The following is a 15,046-nucleotide window of genomic DNA, read 5'->3' as shown; positions in this document are numbered from 1 at the left end:
TCATGATAAGATACAGATCAAGTTCGAACTTCACGACGTTTCGATCATTTTTGACAAAGTTATGGCACTTTGAACTTTGGGAATTCTGATAATTCTGATGATCCTTAACTCAGTGCCATTTTAAGTTTTAATTTCCTTTAAAAACCAATTTCTCTGCAATAATTGTACCGATTGAAATCAAATTTTCACCGTAGGGGGGACTCGGTCTGTAGAATATTTTAATGGTAATTATGACGTCACAGATCACGTGGTTCGGTCGCCATATTGTTTTTCGTGAAAACACGAAAACCCCTTTTTCTATGCAACGGCTGAACAGATCGAGGCCAAACTTTGCAGGCAGAATCGCATACCCATGACGAACAAGAAAGTCAACGATCATGACGTCATGCATCACATGGTTTCAGAGTTATGACGTTTTTAAGCATGAACCTTTAAAACCGAGCAGCTCCCTCATTTTTGATTCAATCGAGGAAACTTCACAGATCTGTTCAGCACTACAATGTCCTTTTGGAATTTGTGATAGGGCACGTGGTTTGGCAGATATCGTTAATTAAACGAAAGTATTAAAAAAAAATGGATATGTCTTGTTCATTCCAGAGTTCTCCTCAAGCCGCACCGCGCTCCCTCAGCCTCATCTCGCGAACGTCAACAGCGTGACACGCTTTCGGGAGTGGCGGAGCCAAGCCGAGCAACATAATTTATATATTATACACATTGATCATTGATCGTGAACCGGAAAATATAATAAATTACTGATATTTAGGGACTCGAAAGGTTCTTTATCAACAACTTATTTATGCATGGTGCTTCTGCTGACCTGTCTTCAAGGTGTATAAATTGAAGTCCCAAGTGCGAATCACAGGTGAGCCCGTCCTGAGGTAATTAGCGATTGGGACGAATTAAGAATCTGTGGGTAAATAACCCTTGGTAATTTCCCCAACAGTTTTCCGGACGACAGACTGCCGGTAGGGGACATGTATTGCAGCGCAATACTCAGAATACTTGTTTAATATACTTTTTTCGATTCATTTTTTTCTTTTTCTTTAGGATTACAAATCTATTTACTGTTCACTTCGTTTCTCCTTTGACGATATGGCTAATAGGAGTAGCCAAAGGCCTGCCGATCGTGTTACCGATGAGGGTTTATCGCGTAAGCGCGGGCTGTGCCTTGTCCCGCCGGAGGGAGTTGAAATGGATGACATTTTGCTCGCGATTGGGGATTTGATCGACGTGAGCAATATTCGTGCCGCGTCTCGTATGAATCACAAAATTGTGGTGTTTGTTTCGCAAATAAGTCTTGCCGACATTGTTGTGCAGAATGGTTTGACCTTGGGAAACGATCTGTTTGTTCCTGTGTCGTCGATGGACACGCCGCAGTTAAAGTCATTCTGAGCAATGTTCCGCCTTTCCTAGGTAACGAGGAAATCCTGCACAAGCTAGGTGAGTTTGGTACTGTCGTCTCTCGAATCATTAGGGTTCCTCTACGTACGAGAAACGGCAGGTTGAAGCACGTACAATCGTTTAGACGTTTTTGTTTTGTTGTTTTAAAAGACGCAGCGAAGCAGTTGAGCACCTCCCACACCTTTAAAGTAGGCGAGCATGAATATAGGATTTTCATGGCGACCGAGACCTTGATCTGCTACGGATGTGGAGCACACGGACACACAAAGCAGTATTGTCCAGACGCCAAGAAGACGTACGCTACAGCAGCTGGGTCGGTCCCCCCCTGTGACTGATGCAGTGCCCCCCGTTCATGAGCCTGGTGGGGTACAGAGATCCACACCAGAAGACCAGGGTGTGGCAAGTGGTGGCGGTGTTGCTGAGGTTAGTGCAGCAGGGGAGCATCCAGTTGATGTGGACAAGACGCTACAACCTCAAGATAATATGGTTTTTGAGGAAGTATCGATGAAAGGCACCGAGGCTAAGAGGAACCTAAAACGTACCTTTTTGAGCGCCGAGGTGGAAGACAAAGGTAGCAAAGTGATACTCGTACAAACAAACAGCATCTCAGACTATCCTGATGATTCTCGGCAAGCTGGGCAAGGTGGTGACGAAACAGAGGAGAGTAGGACTTCACCCCTTGCTCTTGTTGAAGAAAATCAATGCACCAGTATTGGTTGTGATGATGGGACCATTGTCCCTTGTGACAACGAGCAGTCCCAGGTCCTGAGTGACAACGGTTGTTGCTCACATCCGGTTGTAACGACCAAGGATGATGGTCCAAGCAGACCTATAATAGGCAGCAGTGGTGGCACAGATGTGCCCCTGGTGATGCAACAAGAAGACGGCAGTGGTGATGACACAGAAGGTGTGCCAGCTCCTGACACACAACAAAGGAGTTTCAACGTTGATGTGGTTAGGGAGCTGGATGAGGAAGCTCAAAGCCTTGTGTCTGTGAATGATCATCAGGGAGAAGAACAGATGGAAGCAACAAAGGAAAACGTCATCAGGTTCCTAAATGAGACGTTTAGGCAACGCTATGTTGTGATCAAAGACCATTTTCCCGATGTGAAAACTTTCATCAGGGCTGCAAGACCCCTCCTGCAAAGAAATGACCCAATGGAAATCTCGGAGGCCCAATTTCAGCGTCTTCGGAAAGCGGTCACAAAGGCGAATAAGGAATTGCAGGCGGAGGGTGAGTTACCTTTGTAAATGGCAATGCGAGAGATATGTATCGCATCCCTGAATATCAATGGGGGTTGTACCCCCTTACGAAAAATTCAGACAATTCAGGCGATGGAGAGGGTGAAAGCTGACATCCTGATACAACAGACTCATGCTACGAACACCCTGGTTGCTGAATGGGGAAAACTTTATCGAGGGCAGTGGTGGATGAGTGGTTTTACCACACCCAAAGCTGGTGCTGCCATCGGCTTGAGTGATAGAATCCCTGCTCGGAAGATTGTCTTTAAGGAAATTTATAAGGGACATCTGATAGCGGTGAAATTCTATTGCAACACACAAAAGGTCATCATTGTGAACGTGTATGCACCGAGTGAACCCATGGAAAGAAGAGTGTTCTTTTCCACTCTGCATGACTTTGTAAAAGGAGTGGATACAACCACTTTCATCTGTATTGCTGGTGATTTCAATTGCACTATCAATCCTTCCATAGACAGAACCGGTCATGAACCCCATCCGGCTTGTACGAAGATTTTGGAGAACATCATCAAGAATCGGCATTTGAAAGATGTTTGGAGGCTGCAACATCCAACTTCATGGTGCTATACATGGTGCAGATGCCATGATAGGAGGATATCAATGGCAAGGCTAGACAGATTCTACGTGAATAAGCCAATGCTAAATGTGATGGCCACAACCCAGATACTCCCAACTGGTTTCACAGACCATTACCTGGTTTCAATTGGTTTTAATTTGCCTCTGGCCTCAGGTGGTAGTGCGTATTGGTCACTTAACACCCACCTGCTGAATGATATGAAATTCAAAGATGCTTTTCGAGCCGTGTGGGAAAGAATTCGGTCCTCCAAATTTGAACATGCTAACCTTCGACTGTGGTGGGACCTCGCAAAGGGTCAGGTCAAATCGTTCTGTCAACAATATAGTCTTTATGCCACCAAATTTCAAAATCTCTCAATTGATTCATTGAAGGCTGAAATTGCAGCCCTGGAGGAAAACATTAATATGGCTGGGAAAGACACTACAGGTGACCGGCTGCTATGGACTAAAAAGGCAATCTTGACTGAATTGGTACGGCAGCGGGCAAGGGGCACCCTGGTACGCATGCGAATGAGTTATTTAACGTTGGATATGCCAAATAAGGCCTTGTTTGGTTTGGAGAACTCTGTCAAAAAATCACAACAGATTCACGGGCTACGTGCTGCTAATGGGTCAATAGTGACCTCCCAACAGGAGATTAAGTCTGTTTTGAAGGGTTTTTATACAAACTTGTACTCCCCCCATAGCATAAGTAATGAGACTTTGCAGGAGCTGACTACTGGGCTTCCGAGACTTAAGGAGGACCAGCAACGCACATTGAACATGTCAGTTTCGGCTGCTGAACTTGAAACTGCTATGCGGAGCTTGAAGGATGGTAAAGCCTCTGTGATTGATGGTTTGCCTGGAGAGTTCTATAAGACTTTTTGGAAACTTGTGGGACCTGACCTGCTTGAGGTATTTGATGAATGCCTTCATGTTGGAAAGCTTCCCCTGTCCTGTAGAAGAGCAGTCATTTGCCTGTTGCCAAAGGCTGGGGACACTCAACCAGTTGAGAACTGGCGGCCTGTCTCATTGCTGTGTGCGGATTACAAGCTTTTGTCGAAGGTTTTAGCAAACCGTTTGGGAACTGTGATCAGCTCTATTGTGCACCCTGACCAGACCTACTGTGTACCAGGAAGGTCAATTTATGACAATATATTTTTGATAAGGGATATTATTTCTTGTAATAAGTACTTGCGTGCCAGTTTTTGGTTGTTGTTTCTTGACCAAACAAAGGCTTTTGATCGAGTTGATCACACATATTTGTTTTCTGTTCTGGAGCGGATGGGTTTTGGGGAAACTTTCATTTCCTATGTCAAGCTGTTATACACTAACACCTTCTGCATGATGAAAGTAAACAACAGTTTATCTCCCCCTTTTCCTTTCTGACGGGGTATCCGTCAAGGTTGTTCCCTTTCTGGACTTCTGTATATAATTGCCCTTGAACCACTCTTAGCATCCATCAGGCAGCGAATAACTCAGGATGTGGGAGCCGTTTTTGGTTCAAGAATTGTGGTCACAGCTTATGCTGATGATGTATGTGTTCTGATTAAGGGCCCAAGTAGTGTTGCTGCAGTGCCGCGTTGCTTTAAAGACTACTCTGCGGCCTCTTCCGCCGAAGTAAATTGGGGCAAGAGTGTAGCCTTATGGTGCGGTTCAGATAACCTTTCTTTAACACTGCCACCGTCACTCCCACATAATTTAGAGTGGAAAACAGATGGGGTCAAATATCTTGGTGTCTATCTCGGCAACCAGGAAGTAGAAATGAAGAACTGGGAAGGGATGATTGAACAAATTACACACCGGTTGAAACGATGGGAAGGACTGCTGCGATCTCTTTCTTATAAAGGCCGCACTCTTGTTATAAATAACTTGATAGCAGCAAGATTATGGCATAAACTAATTGCCTTGCAGCCACCCAAGGAGTTGATGCCAGCCATCCAGCGGGTCTTGATTAATTTCTTTTGGAATGGATACCACTGGCTTCGGCCTCAAATACTGTACCATCCTCGGAAGGAGGGTGGACATGGAATTGTGGATGTGTCCACCCGGCTTATGGCTTTTCGCCTACAGTCTGTGCAACGTCTGTTGTATGCTGAAGAGCTGCCCTGGTGCCCATTTGCGTTTTTTTTTGCTGCAACAAGCGGGAGGCCTGTGTTATGATACGCACCTGTTCCTGGTGAACCTTGACCGTGTCAGCTTAGTTTCAATCCCAATTTTTTATCAGGGTTTGCTGAAAGTTTGGAAAGGTTTTGGGGTTCATCGTTGCCTTGAGGCTTATAATTGCTGGATGTTTATCCAAGAGCCTTTTTTCTATAACGGGTTTTTTCCATGCATTCCTCATAGTCCGACTTTGATTAGGAAATTTACTCAAGGAGGAATTGGCAAAGTTTGTGACCTGAGGGATACATCTGGGACAAAATGGATGTCTGCTGGCAGGGTGGCGACCATGCTTGGTTTAAGATCTGTGCGTGTTGTCAGCCAAATTATACGCATCGTCAAGAGGAAGTTTAAGGAGTTAAATATTGGCTGGGAAGGTATTAACAATGTCGAGGATTTTCGGCTGTCCTTCCCTGAAATTAAGGTGCTCCCAGCTCTCCAGTCGAATGGTGAACTTGTATCTCCTTTTCATTTGGTAACAAAGGCGGGTATTCACAAGCTCCTTCGAGAAAACCAAGCATCACCCTTCTCCGGAGTTGCGCGAGTGGTCTTGTGGTCAGAAAGGTTAGGGCCAGGGTCTCCTGCCATGCCACTGTGGCCTAATATGTACAAACTACCTATTTACGGGTTCCGAGCAGATATCCAGTGGAGATTAGCACATTGGGCTCTCCCTGCGAACACCTTTCTTCATCACCTTGATAGCTCAGTGCCAGTAGCATGCCCCTTCTGTGAACAGAAGGAGGATCTCTTTCATGCCTCTGTGAAATGCGAAAGACTAATACCTCTTTTCTCGATTCTCACACACCTTTTTGATCAGTTGTCTTTTCCTTTTACTTCACATTCTTTTATTTTTTGTGTACCTTTCAGACCCTCCTGCAAGGACTCTGGTGTTCTCCTAAACTTCTTAGTTGCTACAGCAAAATATGCAATATATAAATCAAGGAAAATTAAAATTGCTAATGGGCATGGATTTGATGTTGTTCCTATGTTTAAAGGGCTGGTGTCTGCAAGAATAAGGTTAGAGTTTGATTATTATGTGTCGAATGAAAATGTCAAACTCTTTGAGTGCAAATGGTGTATTAATGAAGCCTTATGTGTTGTGAATGAATCGAATTTGGACTTTCTTTTTTAATAATAACATTAAGAACTGTGTTGTTTTTTTCTATTTTTTCTCTCCTGTAAAAATTTGACTTGACCTGGTGTGTTTTTGTGAAATAAATGGTGTTGCAAATTCAATTCCCTCTCTCCCTCTCTCCCTCTCTTCCTCCCGGTTGTTATGATTTGGGTGTGGCGGCATGGCAGCTGTGAGTACTGTGCTGTGTTGGCGTCTTTCCTATCCCCATTTCACTCCCTTTGTGTCTTGTACGTGTTTGTGGAGTTTTCCCCATGTTTTCCTCTCTTTGTCGAGACAAGAGAGAGAGAGAGAGAGGGAGAGCAGCTATTTGGAGGCATTGGCGGTAGGCCTTTCCCCGTTCTGGGCGGTGGTTATCGCGATAAAATTTTGGTTTCGTTTTTTCTCTTCGTCGTTAATCCGGCATTTTGCCGGAGTATCGACGTTCCACTTTAAATCATATTTATTTTCTTTCGTTTGGTTTAATTATTACTACCCTTCCTTTTTTTTCTTTTTAATCTCCTCAACCCGAGTTGTTCGGGTAAAACGGAGTTCTTTTGTTTTAGTCATGGCGATGACTCATTCGCAGCAAGATGCTGCGTTCGAATCGTTAACCCGCAAACATGCTCTGGTTTGTGTCCCTCCTGAAGGGATTTTGACCGAAGAGATCGTCTTGGCAGTTGGAGAGGTTATCGGAATTGAACATGTACGTGCTGCGTCACGTATGAACCAGAAGGTAGTGGTCTTCGTTGCGGATGAGCATCTAGTTCACGATGTCGTGAGTTCCGGGTTAACCACAGAGAGTGGTCACTTTGTTATGGCCTCCCCGATGGATGTCCCTGCAATGAAAATAATCGTTTCAAATGTTCCTCCCTTCGTGTCTGATGAAACACTCGTGTCTGTTTTGTCTCGTTATGGTACAATTGTATCGAGAATCTCGATGATCCCCCTTCACATGGTTCTTCCAGACCGCGGGATGATACGGGTTTAAAGATTTCATTTAAGTTTAAAATTGATGACCGTGATTATCAAATATACGCTTCATCAGCGACCTTAACATGTTTTCTTTGTGGGGTGTTTGGGCATTTAAAGAGATTTTGTCCTAAAGCTGCTTGTTCAAAGTGTGGGGAATCAGGCCACGTTGATCAAGATTGTAAAACGGTTAACAACCCACTACCCTTGTGGTGGAGGAGGTGACACCCAGTGTCTCAAATGTTTCCGCTGACACTGTGTCCTTACATCGTGAGGAGGGTTTTGTGACAGTGGCAAAAAAACGTGGAGCCTCCGCTCCTCGTGGCCCCACAAGTGCCCCCAAAGTAGTTGCACTGGATACGAGTGGTGCAGTGGCTGAGGAACCTCAAGGTAGTGGGGAAAAAGATGGATTACCTTCCAATGATGGAATTTTAATCCAAAGTGCACAAGGTGGTATGGTTCCATCAAATAGTTGTACAAATGAAGGGTCTATTATTATTGATGAGACGTTGGTTGAATGTCAGGAGACATCACCATCATCATCATCACCACCACTGCCTGAGCCTCAACAAAATAGTACGTTGATCCTTCCCAATGTTCCCACTGCAACAAATGATCAGAATACAGTTTGTGTGGCCCCGACGGAGGTGCCCGACGTAGTTGTACAAGATGGTGGTGCAACAGTCCCATCTCATGTCTAGTAGACCTCCCCAGGCCCCCCCAGACCCAAGACCAGTCTATAAACGAGTTGGTAAAGGTCCAAACTGAAATTTACGAACCTGGTGGAATGCTATCTGGGCTGTCTGCTTCAGATGATGACATGGAGGTGACTGAGCCGTCACAGTCATCATCTGAGCAGTTACAAATACCCCCTGAGGTTATTGTGACCTTTCTAAATGAGACATTTAGGCAGTGAAATGTCATGATTCAAAAACATTTTCCTGACTTGCCTTCCTTCATGCAGACTGCAAAGTGTATAGTTAGAAATTCTAAAGATTTTGAAGTAACAAAAGCACAAATTCATCGACTGAGGAAATTCATTACAAAAGCAAGGTTGGAACTGTCTCAACAGCAGCTAAACCCCCCTTGATTAGGCATGAAAAGGAAGGAAGTGCTGTTTGGCACCTTAAACATGAATGGCGGTGGTGCTAACCATTTACATCAGCTCCAAGTTAAAAACCTATTGTTTCAGAAACATATCGATATATGTTTATTGCAGGAAACACACATAACAGAGACTTCACAGCCTGACTGGCTTTGTCTTAATACTGGGCAGTGCTTCTTTAGCAATCTGTCTTCTGTTTCTGTGGGAATTGCTTTCTTGCTTCGTCCGGGGTTTGTTCCTGACTCATGCAATTTGAATGAAATAGTTATAGGACACTTAGCATCCTTAGACGTGGTCTATCAAGGATTTCACCTTACCTTACTCAATGTATATGCTCCTAGTAGCAGCTTAGCTCGTAAAGATTTTTTCACACGTCTGGCCAATTACCTTCACACAGCAGCCTTTGATCATTGTATCTGTATTGGAGGAGATTTCAATTGCACCTTTGAACCGAGTTTAGATAGAAATACACCAGAACCACATCCAGAATCTCATAAAGATCTATTGAATTGTTTTTCATCACTTGGTCTACTTGATGCATGGCATATACAGCACCCTACAACATCTCGGTACACATGGTGCCGTTGTGCTAGTGGGTTAATAACACTTGCAAGGCTTGATAGATGGTATTGTTGTGGATATGAGAATGTTTTTTTTGTTTGTTGTTGTTGTAGTGTAAATTGTTGTAAAGACCACCCTTTGTAAATGTCATGATCCTTGTAAATCCCTCCGTAGTGTAAAGGTCAAAAGGGCGTCCCATAATTACTCCATAAAGCATCCACGGCAGCCAATCATAGAATACCCCTGTTCAGTAGTTTATTTCCTTATTATGTGTCTTAGGGTAAGGCCTTGTCTTCCATTAAGATGACACTCCATTGCACCGAGTGAAATAAGAGTAGATTCCCTTCCTTCCCATTCCCAAAAACCTCCATTCCCCCTTTCGTCGATTGGCAATTACATCCCCTCCAATTGCCGCCATTGACCACAAGGCAGGGTTGGGGAAGAAAGGCGGGTCCCCACCTCGTCAGAGAGGGGAGGAGTGAGCCAGCTCCACTCGACCAACCATGAACAAGGGGTTTGGCTTGAGAGGGTGGAGAGAGAATGCTTGGGGGAGGTTCGCAAAGGGTGAAGGGCGGGGCCTATATAACCCGCCGCGGGGCGTTCCCCTGGGGAGACATGAGATGGGCTGAGAAGAGAGACAAGCAGATGAGTCCAAGAGAGTTGCAAAAAAAGGTCCAAGGCTGAGCTGAGCTGCGTGGTGAGGTGCAAAGGAAAGAGCTGGGTCGTCAGAGCAGAGCTGAGTTGTGAGGTCCAAAAGCAGAGGTCATCCAGGGAAGCGCAAAAGCCTGCTATTCGTCACCTTGCTCGCCAGCGGCAGCGTCTACAGCAGCAGCAGCAGCAACAACGCTCGCCAGCCGCTTAGGGGCCTGGACGGCAGTTCGGAGCAGGGCCGCGAAGGAACGGCGGCTGCAGAACGTGCGGATCGTGCTGCTGGACCCAGTGGACTTTCCTCTCCTTCCAGTCAATCCACTCTGCAATTCCCCGCGTGAGTCTGTGTCTTCGTTTGTTCTGTCCTGGGTATTAAGTAAGCCTGTTAGATAAGCTAGTAATTTGCACTGTGTCGCCTGCGTCTCATGTCCCCTGTAAATAATCGTGACTGTTCTTCTTGCTTGTGTATGTGTACATAATAAACCCCGTTACTCTTCTGTACGTCTTCTCCTTCCTCTTTGCATTCGGTCGCTTTAGAGTTTTCCAGATTGAATATCTGTGGCGCAATACGGCCAACGTTTGGGTGAATCGGGTGAATCGGGTTTAGTCGGGGAACAACTGTTCGGCCGCGGTTACACCACCGCTCGGTAAAAATAACATCTAATCCGCGGACCGTAACAGTATATTAATTCCACTTTTAGAAACGTACTCGTGTCTTGTAATCATTTCCCTTCTACTTTCTCTGATCACCACCTGGTTGTACTTGGTCTATCCTTTTCTCAGTCAATTCGTAAAAGTGCGTATTGGACTTTCAATACCAGCCTGTTGGAGGATTGCTGTTTTAAGGATGCTTTTCGTTGTTTTTGGGAAACACTCATCCAAAGAAAACCTTGTTATTCTTCTATTCAGTTATGGTGGGATAACGTGAAAGCCCAGATTCGCGTCTTTTGTCAATATTTTAAGTCCTTTTCCACAAGCAAGAGTAAGATTGCTGTTTCTCTCTTAGAAACTGAAATTTTAGACTTAGAGGAAGACTTGGCTAAGTCTAAAAATGGCAGGAAACTTCAGTTATTATTGGAGAAAAAAGCTTATTTAAGAGAACTGATTCATGAAAAAGTAATGGGGATGTCAGTTACTCAGAATCCAAAATGTGAAGTTCTCTGACACCCCAAACAAAAGTTTTTTCCAGTTAGAAGGGGTTAAGAAGTCCCAAAGGCAAATGTTTTCCTTGTTAGATGCTAAGGGGAATATTACACAAAATGAAAGTGATGTTAAGATGCTTGTGAAAAGGTTTTTTTCTGGCTTATTTGCAGAGAAAGTTGTGTGTAAAGATTTGGTTGATGATGCGACAAATTACCTGCCTTCGTTGAGTTGTGACCAGCGTCAAGGTCTTGAAGAGCCGTTTACTTTGGAGGAGCTAAGCACAGCTCTGTGTAGCTTTGAACACGGAAAAGCCCCTGGGATCGACGGCCTTCCACTGGAATTTTTTGCAGCGTTTTGGGACATTTTAGGTCCAGAAGTACTGCTGGTGTTACCAGAAAGCCTACGCTCTGGCATACTACCCCTCAGCTGTGGAAGAGCAGTTGTATGCCTTATCCCAAAAGGTGGTGATCTCCGTCAGATAGAGAACTGGCGCCCCATCTCATTACTGTGTTCTGACTACAAAGTTTTTTCAAATTGTTGGCCAATCGGCTAAAGGTTGTCATTGGCACTGTTGTCCATCCTGATCAGAGTTACAGCATTCCGGGAAGATCAATCGCTGATAATGTCTTTTTAATTAGAGACTTGATTGACTGTGGCCTTAAGGAGGAAGAGGGGCTTGGGTTGATTTTCCTAGACATTGAAAAGGCTTTTGATAGCATTGACCACACTTACATGTTCCATGTTCTGCAAAAGTTTGGTTTTGGTGAAACGTTTATAGGCTTTGTGAAATTGTTATGCCACAACATATTTAGTTTGTGCAAAGTAAATAATCGTCTTTGTTCACCCATTCAGGTTCAGAGGGGTGTTCGGCAAGGTTGTCCTTTGTCAGGGTTGCTGTTTAGCCTTTCTCTTCAGCCACTACTCATAAGTCTGAGAGCCTCTCTTTCTGGCTTTGTGCCTTCTGCAGAAGAGAACCACATCATGGTATCAGCATATGCTGATGATGTCTGTGTAATCATTAAGAATGATAAGGACCTAACCATTCTTGTTGAGTCCTTACACAGGTTTTGCCTTGCTTCACGTTTGCGGTGCAATTGGCAAAAGAGCAAAGATCTGTGGGTGTCCTCGGCTCATGGTACATCCGGTAGGCTTCCCGTCACCCCCCCTCAGTCTCTTCCAAAAGACATAAGTTGGACAAGAGAAGGGGTTAAATACCTAGGTGTTTATCTTGGACCCATTCAGTACTCCCATATTAACTGGGAAGGAGTGGTAGAACAGGCAACCAAGCGGCTCAACAAATGGAAAAGGTTCCTTCCACAAATGTCCTTTGGAAGCCGAATACTGATTATTAACACCTTGGTCGCCTCTGTCCTGTGGCATAAATTTATTTGTTTGCAGCCACCAGAGGGCTTGCGTAAAGCTATTCAACAGGCACTGGTAAATTTCTTTTGGGGAGGTTACCACTGGTTGCGGATGGACGTACTTTGCCGCCCCGTGTCTCTTGGTGGCCAAGGGCTCATTGACCTAAAGTGTCGGCTGATGGCGTTTAGGCTGAAGTCAATACAATGTCTGCTCAATGCTGAAAAACTGCCCTGGCGCCCTGTGGCACAACGAATACTGAGGCAAGCTGGAATGCTCGGCTACGGCCTTGAGACTTTTTTGATCGAATCCCAAAAAGTTGATGTGTCCCACCTTCCTCTGTTCTACCAGAGCTTGTTGAATGCTTGGCAAGCCGTAGTGGTAAGCCGCCAAAAGGAGTCGTATGAGGTTAAAATGTTTGCGGGAGAACCTCTATTCCTCAACCCACTCTTTCCCCAGGTTCCCAAGAGCTGTTGTTTTGCCCAAAACTTCATTTCAGGTGGCATCAGAAATGTCTGGCATCTTCGTGACTCAGCAAATTGTGGTTGGAGATCATTCTGCCAAGGAAGTCGCTGAGATTACTGGTACCAGATCAATGAGAGCTGCAGGTCAGTTACTTGTAGAAATCATTCGTACATCCTTTAGACTTGGGTTGCAGTGGAGTACTGGGGTTAAAGGGGCATCCCATAATCCTACACTTCCTAACTTACTTGTTGCTTTCACGGGTTCTACTTTTTCCCCAGTCAGTACTGGCTCTTGTTTATTTAGTAGTCTTGAGAGTAAATCTATTTACCAGTTCTGTCTTTCTTTGATTAATGTAAACACCTCTGCAGCAGGAGTTATGAGATGGAAAGCTCTTTTACCTAATGGCCCCCCTTCTGAACCTGAATAGAAATCAATGTATGGTACACCCATATCAAAAAGGTCGGGTGATTTGCAATGGAGACTGGCTCACGGGGTATTGCCAACAAACACTTTTGTAAACCGTTTGGATGCCATGGTATCGGTGATCTGCCCCTTCTTTAATAATATTGAAGATTTGTTTCATGGGTATGTTGATTGCATGCGATTGTGTCCTCTTTTTCTTTTACTGAACAATGTGTTTGGTCAAGTTAATTCTCCTTTTTCTCTCCGGTTGTTTATTTTTGGCCTTGGGGTCACTTCAGCAAAGGAAAAATTGTTATGTTTCTAAATTATTTATTGTCAGAGGCTAAACTGGCCATCTGTTTGTCGCGAAAAGCGAAAATTGAGGGCAAGCCACCCGAGCAATGTAATGTGATCCTGCATTTCCAATCCCTGGTCACAACTCGGTTAAAACTGGAATTTAAGTATTACAGTAGAAATGCAAACATTAAGGATTTCGTTGAGACATGGTGTGTGGGAAAAATATGCGGGGTAAATGAAAATGTATTAGAGATTTACATGTCGGTGTTTCCTTGTCCTTGCAATCTCTTGTTTTGGAATGTAGTACATTTACATTGATTGTTTCTCCTTTTATTTGACTTTCTATGACTTTGGTTGTATTCTCTTGAAAACTGTTTTTTGGTTTATTCTTGTTGATGCTTGTTTTTGTAGTTTTATAATAAAAGGACTTAAAAGTCAAGTCTCTCTCTCTATCTCTCTCTATCTCTCTCTATCTCTCTCTATCTCTCTCTATCTCTCTCTATCTCTCTCTATCTCTCTCTATCTCTCTCTCTCTCTCTCTCTCTCTCTCTCTCTCTCTCTCTCTCTCTCTCTCTCTCTCTCTCTCTATCTCTATCTCTATCTCTATCTCTATCTCTCTCTATCTCTCCCCTATCTCTCTCCGTCTCTCTCTCTCTGATGTAGCGTACTTTTCACAGAGCGTCGGTGCCGCTGAAGCAGCTCCCTGAGTCAGGGTTATACTGGGTGGTTTGCCATTGCCTTTCCAGCAGTAGTTTGGGCAGGCATTTGTTCAAGATGCCGGTGATATCTCGCCTACTCTTCACGTAGGACACTGTGGGGTCTTCAACATCCACCGACTAATGCCGGCAGAAGAGACGCCCAGTTTAACATACATCCAAGGGACGTCGCACACATTGAGGAATCGCCCTCTCCACCTGTAAAACAGCAGGATTACAGTTTGTAGTTGGGCCGAGATTCAAACCCAGGCTATATATCATAGAGGAGAGTGTGTGTAGTACCTCCAGGTCATCCTGCCAAATTCAACAAAACAAATTCGAAATTCCTGCTCCAAGTACTGCTGGGAAGGCAATGGCAAACCACCCAGTATAACCCTTGCTCATGGGGCTGCTTCTGCAGCATCGGCGCTCTGCAAAGAGTATGGTACATCAGAAAAAGAGAGAAAGCATCACACCAGTGGCAGCCATATTGAAGACAATGAAAGATATGTATTTGTTTTTTCAGCTGTTATGTCCACAAAACAGGAGTAATGGGGTCCTTTTGTAACAGGAAATCCTTCGATGTTATCACGTACAATATAATGCAGCAGATGTAGACTCGGAGAGACAATGACACAATTTCCCAAGGACATTCATGACAGAGCAAATAAGACTGACAAGAGGCCCCAAAACAGCCAAACCCCATCTCTGCTGTCAAAAGGCTTCTTTTTCAGCCTTGTCCTTAAATCATTCATCCGGCCCTTGCCTCGAACTCCCCCCTTCGGTTTCTGCACCGCATCCGCTTCCCTCGAGCTGATTCGTTGTGAAAACATCAGAACAATTTGTTGCAAACTTTGTAAATGTCACAATTCATGTAAATACACCTCGGTCAATTTAGAGCGAAATTAAGTG

General features: G+C 44.5%; 1 protein-coding gene across 1 annotated transcript in view; it reads left to right on the top strand.

Annotated features, from left to right (window-relative positions):
* Positions 1-1,274: 1,274 nt before the first annotated feature.
* Positions 1,275-15,046, top strand: part of LOC144888721 (uncharacterized) — a 29,067-nt gene continuing 15,295 nt past the window's right edge. Inside the window, exon 1 of the mRNA XM_078767774.1 lies at positions 1,275-1,440. The gene's annotated coding sequence lies outside the window, so the exon portion shown is untranslated. The remainder of the gene's footprint in view (positions 1,441-15,046) is intronic.

The sequence above is a fragment of the Myxine glutinosa genome, chromosome 13 (genome assembly GCF_964187855.1).
Source record: "Myxine glutinosa chromosome 13, kmMyxGlut1.1, whole genome shotgun sequence".
Taxonomy (NCBI): domain Eukaryota; kingdom Metazoa; phylum Chordata; class Myxini; order Myxiniformes; family Myxinidae; genus Myxine; species Myxine glutinosa.
The sequence above is the reverse complement of the archived record's forward strand: the minus strand, read 5'-3'. Positions and strand labels throughout refer to the sequence as shown.